The sequence below is a fragment of the Danio rerio genome, chromosome 6 (assembly GCF_052040795.2).
Source record: "Danio rerio strain M-AB ecotype USA chromosome 6, GRCz13ab, whole genome shotgun sequence".
In the NCBI taxonomy this organism is placed as follows: domain Eukaryota; kingdom Metazoa; phylum Chordata; class Actinopteri; order Cypriniformes; family Danionidae; genus Danio; species Danio rerio.
The window spans coordinates 43,491,044-43,514,171 of record NC_141026.1 but is presented as its reverse complement, the minus strand read 5'-3'; the positions used below and the strand labels follow the sequence as shown (position 1 = coordinate 43,514,171).

The 23,128-nt window shown below is 36.0% G+C and overlaps 1 protein-coding gene across 45 annotated transcripts in view; it reads right to left on the bottom strand.

Moving 5' to 3' along the window:
* Positions 1 to 23,128, bottom strand: part of cadpsb (Ca2+-dependent activator protein for secretion b) — a 194,551-nt gene that overhangs the window by 103,372 nt on the left and 68,051 nt on the right. The gene's annotated exons all lie outside the window — the stretch shown is intronic.

The window sequence follows — 23,128 nt, the reverse complement described above, 5'->3', positions numbered from 1 at the left end:
CTGTTTTTGTTTTCAACCAATACCAATTGTCATTTATTATTGTATTCAGCTAATAATGTTCTACAATGTTCTGTCTTTGTTGTTATGTTAATTTTCCTTTGGCTTAGTCCCTTTTTTTAATAAAGGGTCACCACAGTTTTACGCAGCGGATGCCCTTTCAGCTGCAACCCATATAGGAAACATCCATACACACTCATTCACTACATACAAAGAGAACATGCAAACGGTTCCACTGTGCCACCCATTTTGTTACAAGTTTACATAAATAAATAAATAAATAAATAAATAAATAAATAAATAAATAAATAAATAAATAAATAAAAGCAACCAACTGGCATATGTCAGTGGGTCATGTATGTTTACGTTTACTAATGTTTAAGCCTCGAAGATAAGACTCACTATAATAATAATAATAATAATAATAATAATAATAATAATAATAATAATAATAATAATAATAATAATAATAATAATAATAATAAATAGCAAATATATAATAAGTAATATATAAAGCTAATGTTAATATAACTAATATTAATAAAATAAACCTCTTTATACTAATATTAATGAAAATGTTCAAATATTTTTTAGATCTAATATTTGTCTTTCAAAGCATGTTTCTTTATGAAACCTTATGAAAAGGGTCCTGCTATTATTACAAGCCAAAAAAACAACAACAACAATAGCAACAGAAAACATAATTTGATGCTTTTTATAACCCTTTTTCTTAAGAGCATATTGCTTCCCCTGACGTGCCATACCCTGCAATACAAAATATGGAAGAGAAAAAAATCAATTCAGCCATTTGTGAATCAATACAGAATCGACGGCTTTTTAAAAAACGATTAATTGAAAAACCCTTTGCCATGGTGACAGTCAGTGTGGATTGAGTGGGAAAGCCAGCATTGAGTCCTCGTCCCCAGAGCCCTGTCTATCTTCTGGCCCGCTCTCCAGGGGCTCTGCTCTCATTAAATATGGCTCAGCAAATACATGAACCCTCTGTGTGCATATTTGCAACCTGGAACCACATAAACAACTGCACTGTGATGCCAGGAGGAAGCCCGCACATTTCACAGAGCCGAATGCGCAGCTGCATTGTGCTCCACTAAAAGCTTTTATTTAAATTATTGATCAGAACACCTCTGGTCCTCAAACGGCTCTATCTCTTGCTCTCTCAAGCTAAAAACAGCCTAGCAGAATGAACTTTAGCCCTTGTGCGTTGATTTTAAAAGGCACATGTGGTCCACAGAGAACAAATATTTCAAAACAAATCATAAGAGTGTCATGTTTTTTAACCTTCAACTGATTTGCTTATCAAACTTGATGATAACTACCAGGAATAAATTTATTTTAAGTATGCTAAATCTTTAAATTATTAGTTGTTTAGATAATGCCACTGTTAATTTGAATTAAAAACAGAATCTGTAGTTTAAATAATATAGAATTATTTAAAGGGCACCTAAGATAAAAAAACATCATTTGTTAGGAGTTTGGACAGAACTGTGCATAGGTATAGTGTGTCCACAGTCATATTGGACTGATAAAAACACAATAAATCTCTTTTTTTATTTCCTGATGTTAAAATAGGATCCAAATCCCACCCATTTTTGAGGCCCACCGCAACGAGAGGTAGGAGTGTGGCTTTTTTCGCCCACTGAATTTATTGACAGCCACATTAACATGTCTCCGTAGTAACACATTTGCTCATATCCACAAGACAGGACTTGATCAAAGCAACTGTGATTAATAGATTTGTTCAGCTCTATATGATCAGCTGCACCTTGGATATCCATGCAGCTTAACAGATTTCCATCCAGCATCAGATATTATCAGGTATCTGATCACATTCTCTGTGCAAAAACAATGCAAACGTGTGTATTTGTGTATGCGTGCGTGAACTTTGTTACGACATTGTGTGACTCATCGCTGCAGAAAAACTTGAATTAACTCCACAACAAATACATCAAATAATCATTGGGAAAGTTCTTACTGTAAAAAAACAGATCTGCTTCATTCCTGTCTGTCACTGCGATGTTTTTCTACATGAGATGCCGAGAGATCTCCATGACACTGACATGCATGTGGGAGCGGTGGGCGGGTAGAACTAGCTCATTTGTATTAAAGGCACAGGCAACAAAATAGCTAGTGTGTGTTTAGAGCTGAAAATTCACATGTTCAGATAGGTATAATAAATAATCTAATGGGTTTTTAATCTGAAATTTTACAGACACATGCTGGAGACACAACAGACCTACATTAAATCTTGAAAAATGTATAAAATATGTGCCCTTTAAGTCAATGGTCAAAAACAACACTTTAATTTTAGTATAATATGTTTTTGGACCAATTTCATATTACAAAAACAAAACCCACACAAAAATACTAAATTTTTAGTATAAAGCTAACTGTAAAATTCATACCAATGCCCACACATATTTATAATTTAACCATTTAATTAATTGTTTTAATTAAAGCAGAAACAAGACAAAAAAAGATTGTTTATTTCCACAGGCCTTCAAAACCAAATATTACTTTTTTGTCCACCTAACCAACTTAAATGTAAGGCTGTTAATGTTATTTTTGTATTTGCTTAAATGGCATTGAAATTAAATAACGTAAATTTACATTTAAGACATTTTTGAATTAGTGCTGCACAATATATCGTTTCAGCATCAAAATCGCAATGTGATAGTCACAATAGTAACATCGCAGGATTTTTGCAATGTTGAGTTGAGTGTTAGGATTAATCATTTTCATGTGATTTGATGCCTGTGATTGTGTAATGGTATTAAAAGCATCCAGGTATAAGAAATTGTACCATTTGTGACCTTAACTATGATCAATTTTATTGAATCATGTTTATTTTTATCATTCAGTTGCTGTACAGTACTTAAACACTTTATTTCAGTTCTATCTTTTTCTTATATGTAATTAAAGATTCTCATGAATGAAAACACTTGCAACACATGCAAATACAGAAATGCATTGCAAATAGCATAGACAACAACGAAAATGTGTCAGGGAACCCCAAAAACAAGCATTGGAGATGCCTTCCCACTGCAGATCCATCTTAATCAATCTAACATTAAAATTATTTCCAAATAGAGATATTAAGTCATGTGGTGAAAGTGTATTCATAAAAAAAAATATTGCAATGTTAAATTTCAATTCAATATCGATAAGCCCGATATAAAAAATTTTAGGTACATATTTTTATACCTACTCTAAAACAAATTCATGAAAGTAAACATTACACATTTATTTTTAATTTTGCCAAAAGTAATGTTGCTTGTATTACCAAAAAATAATCTCAAGGCCTTTACGTTAATGGACGAAAAAAAAAAAGATTTATTAGATTTTTTAGTTATGAAGTTTTTTTGTGGTAAGTGGTCACAAATTAAACAAACTGATTTTCGTAGTTCATTCATTTTCTTTTTGGCTTAGTCCCACAGGTCGCCACAACGGAATAAACCACCAACTTATCCAGTATATGGTTTACACAGCAGATACCCTTCCCTTCCAGCTGCAACCCATTACTGGGAAACATTTTTTCAGTGTGGAACGATAATGACTGATTTCATGATTCCTTTACTCTTCAGTCCGGGCACAATGAATTCAGAAGGTCTGGATTAAGAATTCAGAGGCCTCTGGGTACATTGTCTTGTAGGCCCCCTACCCAACCACACCTCTATAGTTGAATTAAAAATATTATAACTAAACTTTCATCAAATACATTTTTATTGTATTGCCCACATTTTTTGAATAAATTATAGTACATATTTTTTTAGTCTACAAAGATTTAACTTAATTTTAAATCATTTAAAGCAGACTTTGAAAAAAAATACTGATAATACTAGTGAAATTTAATGTTTTTTAGTATACTTGTGCAATAAAAGTTCACTGAAGCAGTACTAAAATATATATTTTAAAGGGTATTTTTAATATATGACTTAAACAAAATTAAAATGCACATTATTGGCATATATAAGCTATCTGGCCGTAGTGTATGTGTGTGAATCAGTGTGCATGGGTGTTTCCCAGTGCAGGGTTGCAGCTGGAAGGGCATCCACTGCATACTGTAAAACATATGCTAGATAAGTTGGTGGTTCATTTTGCTGTGGTGACGTCTGAAATAGAGACTCAGCCAAAGGAAAATGAATGAAATTTTTGGCATGTAACTCATAAAGCCTCTCCAATCCAATTCTTTAAATCTGAGTCTTCCATACTACACACATTTATTAATGATTACGCACTTGTACTGTCTCCCTTCTCCTCTCCCTGTATTTTTTTTCTACTCTCCTCATGATGAAAAGTAGACAAACAGCATAGGTCACCATTCAGAGAGGGCTGTGCCCTAATTAATCAGAAACAGGCAACCTCTACTCTCAGTTTATGCAAAAATCTCTCCGTGCTTCTCCAGCATTTTGTGCACGTAGCTAACAAATAAGTCAAGATAAATAATTTACAGGAGACGTCCGTAAACACCACTGAAATGCTACCGGTTGCCCGGTAGATCCAAGTGCAAACAATGTTGTAAAGCTGAGTTTTCTCATTTGTTCTGAACGCTTGTGTTCAGTTTGAAGGTAAACGTCTCTTTCATCAAAAGCTTGGACTTAATAATGGATGCCAAACAAAACATGGAGGTCGAGCGTCTGTATAAAGGTTGTCATTAGTGTTTACCTCAGTGCAACGTTTGCCAGCTGTAAAGGCCATGCTATAGGCATATGTTTAACATTATTACAGATGGTGTGTGACATTTCGCATCAAAGCATGTTAAAGCAACAAGCCATGGGAAGTCACGCATTATATTAAATTTTTGCTGATATAGGGGAGCTGTTAAAACAGTCATCCTTGACCTTGTGCTTAAAATATGACATAAAAGAATAATTGATTGTACTATCAAATTTAAGTATGTTTTTTTAATGATTAAAACCTTTGTTGTCAAATTCAGTGCTTTGAATGATATAGTGGTAAACGATAAAGATTGTTCATTATTATTTTGGGAATGCACTGTTTAATATTTCACCAAGTAATTATTGTCTGAATGTTTTTGGTTATGTAAATTATTGGGAATTACATTATAGTTTTAGTTTTTTTTTTAAACTGTAAAAAATTCTGTGTTCCACACAATTCCTATATGTTGCCCCAACACAAATCGATTGAGTTAACTTAATTGCTTTTACAAATTTAAGTAGACTCAAAAATTATGTTGATTCAGCTCATTTTGAATAAGCTGTTTGAACAAGCAGCAAAGATCATTTTTTGAGTGTATCACTATAAAAAGTGATTAGTTACTTTACTTTAAAAATTAAGTAGGGTGGCACGGTGGCGCTGTGGTTAGCACTGTCACCTCATTTGGACTCGTTTGAGTCCTGGCTGGGCCAGTAGGCATTTCTGTGTGTAGTTTGCATGTTCTCCTGTGTTCCGGTTTCCCCCACATTCTATAGCCATGCAGTTTAATTGTTGGTAGTGTATGATTGTGTGTGAATGAGTATGTATGGGTGTTTCCCAGTGCCCTAAGCCAAAGGAAAATTAAAATGAATGAAAAAAAAAGTAAACTTGTAAAGTTGACAATTTATTTAATTAAACACATTGTTTGTTTTTCAGATAAACAAGAATGTTCACTTAGCATGTTCCTTAAATATCTGCATATCCGTTATCTGGTATTTTTGTGCTTTAGAAGAGTCAAAAACATACAGCACCTTTTATGTATTAATTCATCCCAAAAACAATTATTCTATCAAACCAATACTGTTACATCTTTAACCCATTTTAAATTCAAATTTAAAACAGAATCCAAAAATAAGTACAAATAAAATAAAATAAAATAAAATAAAACAAAAGGCATACATTTACAGCTTGATCTTGAGCTTCCATTATGGACATAAGTCGAATATGTTCATCCCAACTCAAAGATTATTTAAATAATTACGGGCTGTTTTAAGGAATGGGTGTTTTATGGTAGGCTTAGCAGAAATACAATTTAAAGGTAAATACTTTTTAAAGGCACTGTAATTAGTTTTTTAAAAAGCTTTTGTTACTCTCCTGCAGAGGGAAAAAAAAAAGGTACAACATCGAACTCAAAACACTAAGACAAAAACAAAAGGCTCTTTCAAGCCACACTGTTGTCGGATTAGTTCAGACTCTTTATTTCCAAAGACATTAAACCCCTGTTGGTTTTTGCGTACGTTGCCCAACACAACAAGCAGAGCTTGGGAGCAGTGATGTGATGGAGTCAGACGCATCTCGGCAGAGGAGCTCCTGACAGCTGTAACCCCGATTCCTCGCTCCTCACCGACACACAGAGACTCACCGCATCAATAATGCATTCACACATTTAGATTTGCTGATGGCAGACTGTGTTCTCAGCCTCTTTCGCTCTCTATCGTCGCTTTCTGCTGTTTTCTTCACAGCATCTCTTTCAAGCACCCCTCCACCTGTCAGGACTCTCTCTTCACTTTAAGGTTCCTCTGCTGTGTTTGGGATAGAAGGTTAGAGATGCTCCATTCAGCTGGCCACAAATCGGAATTGTCCTTTTTTTTTGTTAAAATTTTAGTTTTACTCACAATTCACACTATTGACTGCTGGCTTATTACTTGACTATTATTTAAATACACATAAAATCAAAACCATATTGATTTTGTTAGTTCACATTGCTAGTTTTGTGGTGAATAAATAATCTGTGCATGTCATTAAGAAAATAAAATAGTTTGCCCTTGTAAATTTAATCTAAAATTGAAATCTGTTTTTAGTTTAATTCTCAGATTATGTGATTTTGAGGTAATGGGCATGGCTAACATACTTAACCACGCCCCTCCAACTGTCAGTTTTGACAACAAACTGAAATGGTGAGGAGGAGATGTCTGTTAGGTTGTAATAACTCTCCAGGAACTCTTTTCCCAATCTTTCCTTAAAAAAATGGTTACTTTATTACATCCAATCAGCTCGCAGTAGAAAAAAAAACAAGCCACGCCCACTGTTTTCTCATCTTATATTCCGCTTCTTTAGGAACTGCGTCCAAATACAAAAAAAAAATTAAAAAAATAATAAAATAAAACTGTCGCAGCAGGCAAAATATTACAAAGCAACTGAAAGTAGTTTGAACCGTAAATGAATTGACTCTCACTAATAGATCCACGGTTGCAAGATATTCATGTGCTACATGTGTAATATCATTGTGCCTACTACAGTCATGGTTAGCAAAGTTCCATAATTATTACCTACAGTAATTAGAGTATAGATCTTTAAAGTTTTTATTATCTGTCGGTCTTAGTAAATGGTGTAACTACAGAATAGTATTAAATAAGAAAAAATATAAAAATTATCTTTGCTAATTTTTGAGTAAGATGCTAATGGTCTAATCCAATTTAATTGTTTATGCTAAGCTAAGTAAAAAAATGCTTCTGTCAGACCTGGAGATCGGCTGAATGGATTAAAAAATTGTAAAACTCAACTGTTTAACTCCAGAGAACTTGTAAAATGAGAACAAGTTCAAAGGTAAAATTTTAATTGGTACTTATAAAGTATGATCTTATTCTACATCCCTTATTCTACACCCCTGTTTGTTTCTTTTTTCATTGTCTTAGGGTGCTTTCACACCTACACTTTTGTTTTGGAACCTGTCTCGTTTGCTCAGTTAGCGCGGTTCGTTTGGCATATGTGAACAGGGCAATCATGCTCTGTTCCGCGCCAAAGTAATCTCTCCGAGACCGCCTGAGTGAGGTGGTCTCGGCTCGATTGAAACGAACCCTGGAGCGGTTCGATTGCAGTGAGAAAGCGATCCGATCCGAGCGCGGTTATATCACAGTGTTTTATGGATATGTAATAGGCATACGGCTATATGAACAGAGAATTATTAGTAAGGTGGGAAGTTTCGCGAGTCTCCGGATGCCCGCAAACGAGTGATGATCTCCCTGTAATCTCGCGTCTCCCTCCCGGTCCTCAAATAGGCATCGTCACGCACCCTTCTCACCCCTCCCCACCGCATCTCTCCTCAGACACGTCGCGTGCACGCACTGTCAACCACCACTAAACCACCACCAAACTCTGCAAAATAAACCCTGACTCTGACCAATGTGAGGAGAGTTTACTCGCACGTGACTTATTTTAGCTCTTTTGGTCCGATTAGAAACTTTGCAATGTGAAAGTGAACCGCTCCAAGAGCAAAGAGCAACAATGTAACATTTGTAATCTCTGTTTCGGAACAACTGAATCGATTCACAGGTGTGAAAGCACCCTTATTTTAATTCAGCCAATCTCTGTTCTAGTCTTGCAAGCAAACTACACTGCAATGACTTTACATCACAGAGTGTCTAAATTAGTGTTAACACAGGCCATAGATGTTGAAGACAAGACACAGATGTACAAACAAAAACAAAAAACACTGTACTGAACACATGCAAGCACCAAACTCAAATGGCCTCAATTTTTTTTCTTATTTTCACAATTCTGTTGTTTTCACTATAAAATCAACATTGTACACACAAGACGTTTTCAAGGGCAGTTGTCATTATAGCTCATGTGCATGCAATCGCTTGGTGTTTTAAACGTTTCCCAAAGTCAAACACATAAGAATAAAGAATTGTCAATATCTATAACAGAAAGAGCAGCTCACTTTTGAATGGAAAAATATTAACTATTGAATCAGGGGTGGGAGGTTTTATTAAAGTTTCCATGTACAAATGTTTAGATTGTATTTCCTCTTCAGATCATCTCAATCTAATTCATATTAAATACCAGCACAGCTGCTTTGTTTACAGCCAGGCAGCATTTTCTTCCTGTTGTTCTATTGTATAAGCGCCACCTACAGGCCCAGAGAGTGAAAAAGCATTTTTATTCATTCTAGTTTTTACAAGGGTATGATTTATGTAGTAAAAATGCCAATGTTAAAGTCAGATCATTATGATTTTATTTTATTATTACATTCCATTATTAACGTAAAAATAATGCTTTTTTCAAATGAGAAAAAAAAATCCAAAATCGATATCTAATTTTCTTAAGATCTGCTATGGAAAGTCAAAATGCATCACTAGAGAGTGACATCTATGACATTGTGTGAAGTAATAGGACAGACGGCATACGATTGAGTCTTGTGACTCAACCCTACAGCATGACCTTCTGCTGTCTACTGATATATTCCAAAGCCTCAACATCTTGGCTACTTTATTATTGATCTGCTGGCCGATCTGGCTGATAGGAAGTGACAGAGGTTTTCTGTGCATGTGTGTGTCTGTGCGCGTGTGAGTGTGTGCACGCGCATGGGTGGAGCTGGATTAGAAAGCATGCTGCAGTGGTCAGCAAAAGCAGGGCATTAAGACAGGCAATCAGCACACCAAAGAAAATGTAAAAGGAAGGATTTGTAAGGCCATTACAAAATGATTTCCAATTCATTTTCAACGGAACAGAGGCAGGATGACGGAGGCGGCATTGAAAGCAACATGGTTGCCATGATTGTGGTCGAAAATCCTGTGGTTTAATGTAAATGTAGAAAGATGCAAAAAAGACGAAGGGTGAAATCTTTTTTTTGGATTTTATTCACAACTAATCCATTTTTGTCAAAATAACAACAAAACAAATGGAGGCTTTCTGGGGCTATTTTTCTGATATATTTTTTAGAAAACTATTCATACTATGTTTTACAGAAGACACCCACTAATACAGTACAGTAGGAGAAATGAAAGATTTAGCGATAGTTCTGCAGGAAGACTGATATGTCACGTCATTCATAATAATTATCTCGTCAGCCTATAACAACCAAGCAAGCCATGTATATAAGCCCATCTAAACAATCTGTTTCGTTGGTCTTAGGTGATGTTGCGGAAGCTTCCCTCCATCCTCCCCATCACCACCACCACCAGGTCGGCCTCATGTCCACTCAGGGGGTTGGCTTCGCCCTGCCTTCATCTTCAGGCAGGATCTGCCAGCTCATTCAGAGTTCTGCACTATAGACGGGGCTTACGCCAAAGAACTTCATGAAAGGACTGTAACGAATTCGCATTCATGCAAACAATTCACAAAAAATGTTCAAACGTTTATCTGCATCCTAAAGTCTTTCTGGTAGAAATAAGTATTAAACACGTTCATGTTTTGTTTTGTTTTTCCTGGAAATGCTATTTCTAAAAGAACTGTTAATATGGAACTGAACCAGATTTTTGTAAAGACCCAAACAATACAAACATAAAAATAAAGCAAAAGAAAAAATCTGAAACATGAGTTATGTTTAATAACAATGGAATGACACAAGGAGAAAGTACCAAACTACTGAAATGTATTTAATACTTTAAATAAAAGGCTTTTTTGGTGATGGCAGCTTAAAGCCGCCTCTCATAAGGAAAATGAGGTCACATGACTTGGTCAGGTGGGAGTTTTTCACAGACCACAGCAGAGTAAATTCTTGATGGTTTTGTTGCTCTCATCTAACAAATCTGATCTTTAATTTGTATTTTCTATTAGATTCAAGTCAGGTGATTGGCTGGGCCATTCTACAGTTTTATTTTCTTTCTCTGAAAGCATTTGAGAGTTTCCTTGGCTGTGTTTTGGATTATTGCCTTGCTGTAGAATGGCCCAGCCAATCACCTGACTTGAATCTAATAGAGAATAGAAATTAAAGATGTCCACTGTGATTTCATCTTCATCATCCTGGTAATGCTGATATTGATCTGAAGCAGTTAATATTAATTTACAATGACAAACTACTGAAACTACTAAAAAACTAATTAGTGATTTCAGCTGCGGTTCAGGCTTTCACTGCCCTTCTACACCTTCTTTTCTTCATCTGTTCAATACTTTTTCCCTGTGTCATTTCATTTTATTACGCATAACTTCATTTGTAAACTAATTAGATTTGTTTTGCCTCAATCCTTTAAACCGTTTTTTTTTCATTTGTCAGCAAAATGTTTTTAAATATTTTAATTATAAATTATTACAAATAATTAACTCAATATATTTCCAATAATTCAATAAATGTAATGCATTAACTTTTCTAAATAAGCTCACATGTGTTTATTCATGCGTTTATTTTTTTTTAATTAAAATAATTTCAGAGAAGTTGGATTTCAGAGTGATTAGAGTCAAAGTAGATAACAGAAAAAAGAATCAACAAAACTAACAACTTTGAAAGATTTAATTGCAAAGTGTTGTTTTATTAGCATTTACATATAACCTGAAATATAATATTTAGAGTATTTCCTTCTATTCATAAATGCACTGTGTTTGTGAAGCAGTTGCGCGCATCATTGAACTGGCATGTTTAATGTCAGCTCTCATGTGTACTGAAAATGTCCATACATAAAGGGGGTATGTATATACAGCACATAATGTGTATAATCCCATTAACCCTTTATTGGCGAAAGAACCATTGATTACAATATAAGTCATAAATAAACCTGCCCAGAAACCCACCACAGTTTTTCTGATGAGTATTCCAATGCCTGCCCTATAAAGGTTGAGTTATAAAGGGTTATTTAAGAGAGAGAAAGAAAGGTAGAACGATGCGCTCATGACTGATGGTTTCCATTTTTAGTTAAGAGTCAAATATGCCACAGCTCGTCATGTACTATAAAATAATGAAAGGACAGAACAGCGGCACTGTTCTTTAAAAAGGGCAGAAGCAGCCACTTTCTTTTGAGGGGAAAAAAGACAGCCAATTATGCACATTATTATATAGAACAAATGCATTGTTTCGGTGCATGATGGCATAGAAATGTGAATGATCGTTTGCGGTGTGTGCGTGCATGATTGTGTGTGTGTGTGTGAGCGTGTGTCGTAACTCTGCTGGTTCATTCTGAGCTGTTGATTAGTGGAGCACATAATCAGCTCCTGTCACCGGCAGCAATGAACCAACCTTTCTCTCTTTCTCTATTTCTGCACTGTTACAGTTCCCAAACACTTTACTCAAAAACTGCTTTTGTTGCCCTGGTCCGCTGGACGAATCTGAGGAGTATCAGCTTTCCCAGTTGCTTTTGAGGACATGAGATTTAAATGGAAAGTAATGGGTCTGACAGATTAAAGGAGCTTTCAGGGAGAAAGTGAGAGAGACAGAGAGAGAAAGAGAGAAAGAGAGATGCTGTCTGACAAAATACAATATCACTGCCAGTGTACATATGCATACATTAATTACTGCTTGTAAGTCTGACAAAAACAGTTTTACTGCTGTACAAACTTACATAGTTTATTTGCAGTGCTGGTGCTACACCATCTCAGACTGGCTTTGTTGGTTTACTGTGACATGACTGTATCAGAATTTGTTTGTGTGCAAATAATGTACATAGAATATCTATCTATCTATCTATCTATCTATCTATCTATCTATCTATCTATCTATCTATCTATCTATCTATCTATCTATCTATCTATCTATCTATCTATCTATCTATCTATCTATCTATCTATCTATCTATCTATCTATCTATCTATCCACTTAACCAACCACCCATCAAACTAAAAAGATAAGGATGTCTATCCATCCATCCATCCATCCATCCATCCATCCATCCATCCATCCATCCATCCATCCATCCATCCATCCATCCATCCATCCATCCATCCATCCATCTATCTATCTATCTATCTATCTATCTATCTATCTATCTATCTATCTATCTATCTATCTATCTATCTATCTATCTATCTATCTATCTATCTATCCATCCATCCATCTATCTGTTTGTTTATCTGTCCATCCGTCCATCCGTCCATCCGTCCATCCATCCATCCATCTATCTGTTTGTTTATCTGTCCATCCGTCCATCCGTCCATCTATCTATCTATCTATCTATCTATCTATCTATCTATCTATCTATCTATCTATCTATCTATCTATCTATCTATCTATCTATCTATCTATCTATCTATCTATCTATCTATCTATCTATCTATCTATCTATCTATCTATCTATCTATCTATCTATCTATCTATCTATCTATCTATCCATCCATCCATCTATCTGTTTGTTTATCTGTCCATCCGTCCATCCGTCCATCCGTCCATCCATCCATCCATCTATCTGTTTGTTTATCTGTCCATCCGTCCATCTATCTATCTATCTATCTATCTATCTATCTATCTATCTATCTATCTATCTATCTATCTATCTATCTATCTATTTATCTATCTGTCTATCTATCTATCTATCTATCTATCTATCTATCTATCTATCTATCTATCTATCTATCTATCTATCTATCTATCTATCTATCTATCTATCTATCCACTTAATCAACCACCTATCCACCCATCAAACTATAAAGATAAGGATGTCTATCCATCCATCCATCCATCCATCTATCTGTTTGTTTATCTGTCCATCCATCCATCCATCCATCCATCCATCCATCCATCCATCCATCCATCCATCCATCCATCCATCCATCCATCCATCCATCTATCTATCTATCTATCTATCTATCTATCTATCTATCTATCTATCTATCTATCTATCTATCTATCTATCTATCTATCTATCTATCTATCCCCATCCACTCATCCATCCATCAACCTATAAAGATAAGGATATCTATCCATCCATCTATTCGTCTGTCTACCGGTCTGTCTGTCTGTCCGTCCGTCTGTCCGTCAATTCATCTATCCATCCATCCATCCATCCATCCATCCATCCATCCATCTAAACTTAAGAAAACTCTTTACATCCACTCCAGCAACATTTCAAAGAAATCTAGTATGTGTCCCCTAAACATCAAAGAACGGGCAAGAGTGAGGGAGAAACACAAAAAAGGCTGAATGAATGTATCGAGTAATTGAATGAGAGCAGCAGAGGTGAGCATCACAGAGAGAATCTATTGGTATCTGCAGGGAGATGAGCATGAATGGAGCGCTTTATGAGCTGGCACTAACTACAGCACACAGCACTTTCACTGTTTTCTATTATCTCAGAGAGATTTAACTGGTCTTAGCAGTGATTCAGGAAGTAATATTTAGAAGCAATGCTAAAAAAAATCTGATATCTGAGTCCCAACATGTCCCTGAAATGAAGTTTTGCGTTATCTCTATGACTTTTGAAATTGTTGGATTAGATCAAGATGTGTTGACTTTGCTTTCAGTCGCTATGGTAGCGGCAAATATTAAATACGCCGTCTCTGCTGCTTTGTTTGCAAACATTATTTGTCGAAACACTCCTGCCACAACTGCCCACCATGGTTCATTAAGCACTGCGTGGTGAAATAATCAGAAAGCAATCGTACACTCATACTCATCCATCCTTATTTGACAGGTCTCCTGTAAAAGGTTTCTGTTTATTAATGCACAAATGGCCACTAATAATGCTCTCTTTCAGATGCTTCTCTGCATTCAATTGGCTTGCCAAACTTGCTGCTAAAATAAACATGAACACAGAGTGGCTGTAAATATAATGTCTGTATATTTAAGCCACATTTGTGTGGCTGCCATTGCATTAGGAAATACAGTATTAAAAAGCAGATGATGCAAGACTTTTTGTGTGTGTCAAAATAAACTGTCAACCCAGTAAGTATGCCATTCATGGATTTATCTCTGCCAAAAATGTAAACATTGGGCACCATTAATTCATTGAGAGTGGTTCATTAAAATCTGTTGGTCAATTCCTGCTCAACCAATAACAAGTGTTAGGGGCTTGGCTACAGGTACAACAAGACCATGGCTGATGCATGGCATGAAAGTTTATCTACCATAAAATTGTAAACAGTGAGTCTTCAGGCACCATTGCTAAAAGAGCTGTCCGCTCAAATCCATTAAACACTTCCAGCTCAACCAATAGAAAGATTTTGGGGCGTGACTACTGCAGGCAGGCTAAAAAACAGAGGGTGTTTAACCGTAGGGACCATGCATTACAACAAAGTTTATCTACCTGAGAATTGTAAACAATGAGTCTTCAGGCACCATTACTAAAAGAGCCATCTGCTCAAATGCATCAAACACTTCCAACTCAACCAATTGGAAGATTTTGGGGCATGGCTACTGCAAGCAAGCTTAAAGAGTGGTAAAACATTAATTCTAATAATTCTAATAAAAGCTGTGATTAACATAAGGGGCATTTGGAAAATACTTACTTACAGAGTTGGGTGTAATGCATTCCACAGTAACACATACAGTAACTGTATTCTGATAACATTTTAAATTTGTGTAATTTGATTACAGGTACTAAAGTCACTGTAATTGCGTTACTTAGGTTACATATATAGCTTTTGGAAGAAAAAAGCTTCTTTTAATACACGTTTTCTGCTGCAACATTAGTTAATGAGAATGAGCTTAAAATTACTCAAAAAAAAAAAAAAAGAGCTGAAATGGTTGCTGTCAAAAGTGGTTGCTGTCAAATGCAGTCTAAAGAACTTTCAACTGTTTTTATCTCAACCAGCAACTTAATCAAGCATTTCAATAGAAAGCATTCTACGATAATAGTCTTTGTCAAAGAGTGCAGGATCAAAAGATCAAATAGCTGCTTATGGGACCTTTCACATATCTTGTCTTTTGAGCATGCAAGTTTATTATTTAAAACGAAGGCACACCAGTTGAAAACCGAGAATTATGTGGCAAGAACTCACAGATCAGCCTCACACTTTGTAAGAAATTTACACATTTAGGTAGACTAATTAATTACCTCAGACAAACACAGAACACCCAAGCACTGCAGTTCTTTTGCATACTAAGGATGTCAATGGTTAAAGGTGTCCAGTTTTCTTCTAAATGTCTTCTTTTGTGTTTAAAAAAAGACAAACAGGTTTAGAACAAATGAATGATGAGAGCATTTTTAAGTTTTTAAGAATTTTGAATATGTCCAGTTGCTGTGATCAACGCACTGTAATGTTTTTAATGTGAATGTTAAATAACTGAAAGAGCTGCAGTTTATTTTGTATTTTCATAGGTATATTTACATGTTTTAAAAGTAACTGCAAAGTAAAGTAATTAGTAATGTAATCAGATTACAATTAGTAGTCAGTAATTTGTAATCTATTACTTTCTTAAATAACTTACCAAACACTGCTTACTAACACAATACTCTCACTGTAAAATTTACAGTATTTCTGGCAATATTGGTTGCTATAATACTGTATAATTTACAAGTGCACTGTAAATTAAACATTACAATTGTGCTGTTAAACTAGAACTCAATTGTAATTATCAATATACAGTGTGCTTGTATATTTTAATGTATTACTGGCAAGCAAAAATACAACCACTGACTTCTAGTATTTGTTTTTCCTACTATAGATGTCAATGGCGACAGGTTTTCAACCTTCTTCATGTCTTCTCAAACGTTTAAACGATGACAATATGATGGCAGTAAATGGTGAAGTTCTGCTCTGAAAGGTTAGAAAAAGGAAATTTTGGTCATGAAGTTTGTTTTCATTTGCAATGCTAGGTGTGAGTGTATGTACAGGGCAGTCAACAGCGCAGTTGCTCCAGCTGAATGCACAGGGCGCCAGACGATTTTTGCCAATTATGTGTGATTGTGCTTTCATTAAATACACTGCAGGTGGTGCATGAAGCATCTTTTGGCAGGCAAGAGAAAACGCCTACCACACATGGCCTTGCGACCCACACAACACAGTACTTCCCAACGATAAAGAGAAAGAGGCTTTTTAGTTACTCTACATATATAAAATATGCTTACTTTCAGAGAGCCCCGATCGATTCTGGTTTACTGTCTGCAATCTCACATTTTCTGATGCTGTCTCCTAAATTGAGTCTGAAAAATCAGCTGCGATGTAACATTTATGAAGTCATAAAAAGGAACCAAGTAACCTTTCACCAAATTAGTTTTTCAGAGGTGGTTTAATTCGGATCTGACTGACCTCTTAATTGATGATCTCCCAAAGCGATTACTAAAGCTTTTTGATCATACAAAATGTGGATCTTGCTAATAGGATGATATGACAGCCATGCCTCTGAGTCATCCCAAATGTGAGCCTGCTCTTTTCAATGTGGGTTTAAAATAGCTCTTATAGCTGTGTCATGAGTTCTCGATCTATAACAGAAAGCTTTGGAGGATCTCTTGCCAGCCAAAATCCTATATATAACTTATAGTTTTATGACTGTTCCTTTTTGTATTAATTTATCCTACCAGTTTATTCAACCCAAACTTGTTCTGAAAACGTACAGCTTTATACATTTCTTGAGAGTGCCAAATACGTCCCAGGAGGTAAGTTTTTTGGCAGTTTTTGTTTTTGCAAATCCCCCTGAGGCCGTTGTGTACGCTTTTTCACCCTGTTATTTACCTGTTTATTTTATTTTTTGCCTTTTGTTTTTGTCTTACCCGCTTTCTGGAACTGTTCTTCACCAGACTCAAACGATGTTGTCATGGTCAATTCCTCTCTGCGTCTCAAGTCCGCCAACATACATGGCGTGCTAACCGGATAAGCTGGTAACACATATGTACATATGTAGTTTTGGCTACATAATTCGCAATCTCCAGAAATGTATTTAGGGCTATGCTTTCAGAATGAGCCCACGATGAAGTCATTAATAATTGAAGAAGGTAGGTACACTATTTTCAAAAGACTAGTCTCAGATTTTAAAGGGTTACTTTACCTTAAAAATTTTAAATTGTTATTTTTAACTCGCACTCATGTCATTTCAAAGACTTAAAACCCTTGTGTACATCATTGTACAGTGCTCATAAATCTGGCATGCGCCCTATACTGACACTGAGGTGAGACAAAGAAATGTTTGAATAAAGTAAATATATTCTGATTAAACCACCATATTTCTGAGTTTTGAATGATTTGGGAACCTTGCTGTGTATGGACTGGGGCTGGGCAATAAAACCAGGGCTTAATTTGTGCCGGAACACGCCGGATCTGGATCCAGCACCTTTGAAATCTGATCCGGCACCTCATTTTATTGATCCCCCTCCTCAACTGCACTTGTTCCCCGTCCGCTGTTCACTTTCGCTTTCTTCCGTGACTCCGTGACTAGATGTGCGCGCATTTTCTAGGTATACCTAGTTTAAAAAACAGCTGAAATTTTCAGATTGCCGCAAGTGACCACAATTCAAGTAGGTTGAACTAACCAATCTGCTTCAAGCAATCTTGTTCGCAGCTGAGGAGCATTACAGAGTACCATGCCATTTTCGTCAGCACACATACCAGGAGATGAGACCTTTTCAACGGCTACTGCAATAGAAGAGACAACGAGCCCTGCAGTCTGTTCTAAAGCTTTTTTCACTGGAGTCTCCCAAGTATGATGAGCTTTTAACATGTTTATGTGACATGCGCATCATTTAAAAAATAATCAAGAATTATCTTTATCAAATGATATATATAATCGTACTACTATGGAGGATAAATTAATTTAACTGGTTATTTTTATGGTTCAAGTCATTTTATGATGCGTTTTCAGCCCCTGTTCATGATTGAATTTCACTGTATGAAAAAAGAGCAGCAAAAACACACAGAGCAACGTTAACAATCTCTTCTTCACCAGAACAAAGAAAACCACACATGCTTGAAAAAGCATACAAGTCTGAGTAAACAATGACAGAACTTTCAACTATTTCTGTAAGTCTATGTCCCATTTGCACTCGGAGAAAAGAAAAAAGTGCCTATGAAACTGGCAGAAAATCAGAGACAAAACATTGTTTGTTTGTCACAGGAACAGTGCTCGCAGGTATGCTTGTCATACAGAAATGGTGAAAAAATGCTGGTTGTGGGCTTATTTGTCAGCAGATGCCGCAATTTTGCCCCTGCCAGCGCTGTGATGTTGACTACACTGACACGAGCACTGCCAGGACTGAGGAGATTTCATGCTTAACTCCCTTCCTCTCCATTCTGCTGTTTGTCCATCCATTCACACAAGTTCATATATTAATGATTTCTTAGCATCACATTTCCCTGAAGGCATTTTTTCAGCATGTTATAGATCCCTTAAGTGCTTTCAATAAACGCCTATTTGGCCATATTTACAAACTGGGGATGTTTAATTTGACTAAGGAAATAAACTAAGTCTCTAAGTAAATGCTCCAAAGCATCCCATCTGAGCGATATAACATCCATTAAGAACGAAACAGACTAACACTGATTTTCTGTCACTTTAGCTGTGCTTTTCGGCTGCCCGAGTGACGAACATGGGGAGACTGTATGCTAATTCCCCACCCTGAAGTCTGAGCAAGCAGGAAAAGTGGCGAAATGAAAAGTGGGTTAGCCATCTTCAAAGCACATTTGAAGAGGGAGATTTAATGGCGGAGGCTCGGATGAGATCTCTCTCAATATAGCCGAGGAAAAAAAAAAGAGCTAAAATATGACCACTATAAGAGTCTGCGATTTTTTTAAAGCCTGCTTGCTTAATAAGTGTTTTCAATATGGCTGTACCTTTTGGCTTAGCACCTTTTAAAGAAGCTGTCGTAAGGTGACATGTGTGAATACATAATAACCCAGATGAAATATAAGTAAGCTACTGACTTTAAAAAGAAAATGTAAATGCTGCTGTGCTGATGTGTACACTTCTACCTCAGCCAATCATGAAAGTATGGGTGGAACTAAATTTGTCCAAAACAATGGAGGCTATAGGATACAATTCTAATGTAACAAACATTTTAAACTACAAATACATAACTACCCCAGTAAAGGTTATTGCACACTGAATCAGAAATTTTCATCCATAATCTTTGCATGTTAAAAAATAAATTCGACCACACGTTGTGTCAATCGTATTAACATACTGCCTCTGAAACTTTTTTCTCATAAAATTTTTTTTAACCAGGTTCGATGACTGGAGCACCCCTCCCATGCTGCTGTTTGGGGTGTTTGATGAACTGCTCATACACATTATAACAGAAAGCACGGTCCGCTTTTGGTCCGTTGCTTCGTCAACGTGGCAGCCATATATTATAATGCCTATAGGTACAGCCTCTGTTCGGGATTTGCTTGATCACAAGCAACATACCAAAATTCCATTGATTTCCTGAAATAAACTTTGCATTTAGGGATAATCATAGTGAAGATCTTTGATCTCTCCTTCTTCTGCATGCAGTATTGGAAGAACACAATATGTAGCCTATTCCTCTTTCTTTTTCTACTTTGAAGAAGAGAGAAGAACAACATGTCACTGCTTGAATTGAATCTGAAATGTTTTGCATTTTTTGGAATGCATTAATGAATACATATCAGACTCTGTAGAAAGTATATGAAAAAAATGCATACAAAAATTTCGGACTTCAGTGTACAAAGACATTAAGGGCTCTATGTTAATGATCTAGGCACAAAGTCCAAAGTGTATGATGCAAAAGCATTAAGGGTGTTTCCGAATCCACTTTTGCTATTTAAAGGATAGAAAAATACGGTTTGTGCCACGACGCATGGTATAACAGGGTTGTGCTTATTCTAGTAATGAGTTATGGGTGTTTTTTGAGCAAAACGTGCATTAAACAAATCAAGAGTCTCATCTCTCATTCCCTTTAAGAGTCAGTTGCATCGCGTCATAGCACATTTGCAATTTACATGCCAGACTTTGTAAGTGGAAAAACTGAATGCTTCACTAGCAAATAATAAATGTAGCAGGGCATTAAATTACGATTTATTTCTTTGCATTTTAACCTGGCAAACTATAAAACCATGCGTCTCTTCACGGTTTGTGTCTTATTTTGTGAGCCAACTGACTCCCCTGCTCTGCTGGCCATGCCCACTCCTGCCTCTGCTAAGGTAGACTTGAACCGAAAATAGGGGGTTTAATGGCCCTTTAAACAACGTGATGCAAAATGGGAAAATTAGGGTTGCGTTGGTCTGAAACTAGCAACACATGTATGAGCCATAAGAATGAAAACACTCACATAGACCTTATTTGTAACTGGTAATATTATAAATATTTTGAGTGATCAGATCGTGTGCTATGTTCAATTTCCCTTGCACATTTTTTTGGCCTGCCAAACAAGGGAATCGTAATAGATTACAATGTTTAAATCCAGTCTGACCTGTAATGTTTAGATTTAAAATTATTAGATTTTAAGAAGAGAGAAGACAATCTATTGGTGCATTTGAATGCAGGTGACCGTATGAGTGTGTACACCGCATAAGCAATCTGGGATGCATTTCCCAAACAACGACATAACCTGCAGCTAAACTACCATAGTACCATAGTGAGAAGTATTTGCCGAAACCGTAGTTGGTCTGTCACAGATCTATCTGTAAATGTCTGTAATAATGCTCTAAACGAAACAGGGTAAAAACATCTTTCGAGAAAAACCACATTAAATTGTTATTAATTTTGTTATGTACAATATATATTATATATTACAGTACAACTCTGAATAGAACCCGACCAGGAACATTGCTGCTACCTATAGCTCTAGAGGTGTAGTTGCAACAGCACACATTTGCACTGTAGTTTGCTAATGTTTGTTGGAACGACGGATTCCAAACACCAAATAATTGAACTATAATTGTGATGGCGAAAATTTTGACCTTAGCTTGCTAACGACAGTTTTCAAAAATGCATCCCTGGTCAAATGTGTTTTCAACAAACTAAAATGAAAGTGGTCAAAAGTGGAAAAACAAAACAAAAACATACTTCAAAATCAATTGTAAATATTGAAAAGCTGAGTAGCTTTGCACAAATGAGATTTAGCCATTTTACTCTCTGCAGTCAAGCGATGTGTGTAAAAACATGGACACGTGCAAATTTTCCGAGGTGACTTTCTCTATCCCATTGACAGCAGTTTCTGTGCTTTTAGAAATATATCAACTGTGCCAGCACTGAAGGTTCTGTAAGGCATGGGAAATTTGATTTATTATGAACTCAAGGACAATAAAGCCCAGCACGTCCTTCACTTGAGAAGAACATTATTTTAGATCTAAAAATATTCTGTTGTTTGAAGTAGTCATGGGGGATATTTGCCTTACTTAGATCTCGGTACAATGGGGATCTTATCGTAACATTAGTATGTGAACAGAAGGTGTTGTTATTATGACACACACATTTGCATGCAAAGTAGATCGAGCGCAAAGGCTTGAATTAGAGCTCCTGATATTCACAACACATGTCAATAAAACAACAAGGAGTGTCGTAACAATGCTGGATGCATAACCCCAACATTAAAAACAATGGAATGCTTGTGTAAATTACTACTTACTCTAAACAGGCAAAACAAAGGAGAAAAAATAATATGTTAATTCTACAGTTGCCACTACTAATACTACAAAAAAAGGCTGCAAAAATGTCTTTATTGTTTAACTTTTTGAATTTTTGCTCGAAAATATTTATTAAAAAACAAAAAAAAAAGTGAGTAAAGGCTTTTCTCTTGAAATCCTTTTAGTTTGTGGTGATGTTTGTGATGTCGGACTGTAGTTTTGGGGACTTTTTGACTTTCTGACCTAGAGATCAAACTAAATAAAGCAATTCTCCAGCTGCACTGTAATAAGTCATTAGTTGAGAGAACAAACTTATTGCCTTATAATTATTAAGTAAACAAACTATGTGCATAATTATAAGAGTTAAGTCAATGGGTTTACTGACTTTTTAAAGTAAAATCAACTTGTTGCATTAAAGGCAATGGGTTTACTCTCTTTTTTAAAGTCAAGTAACCAATATATTTTTTGGCAACTCACACCTTCCCCCTAACACAGACACACTAAAAATACAAAAAAAATATAAACGGAAATATATTTTAAAAAGGTTTTGTTCATGTAAAAGAGGCAGCTAGCGGAATGCTATGCAGGGAACCTCACTCCTCTGACCTCAAAAGTTGCTTTAGTCCAGATACTAGAGTCTATGGTCTTTAGTCTACTTGTTAGAGCAACCAACTCCCACGCAAAGAATCGCCGATTCGATCCCAGTTCAGACTGGGTTGGGAGTAGTAGGACCGGTGGGTTACATGTGGGGACTCGTCCGGGATGGGAGTGAGGTTTAGGGGGATGAGTGTAACAGAGTGTAACAGAGGCCAGCTAGCGAAGTGCTATGCAGATAAATCTCACTCCTCTGACCTCAAAAGGTGCTCTAGCGACAAACGCTGGAGGCCATGGTCTTTAGTTTTCTTATTTGAGCAACATACTCCCATGCAAAGAATCACGAGTGTGATTCCAGCTTTGGATGCAGTAGGACTGGTGGGTTATATTCATAAGAAATCCTATAGATGCCAATAATTGTGGCACACATATATTGAACAAATATATTTTGTTTTTGGTAATATTTTGAGCAAAAGACCAA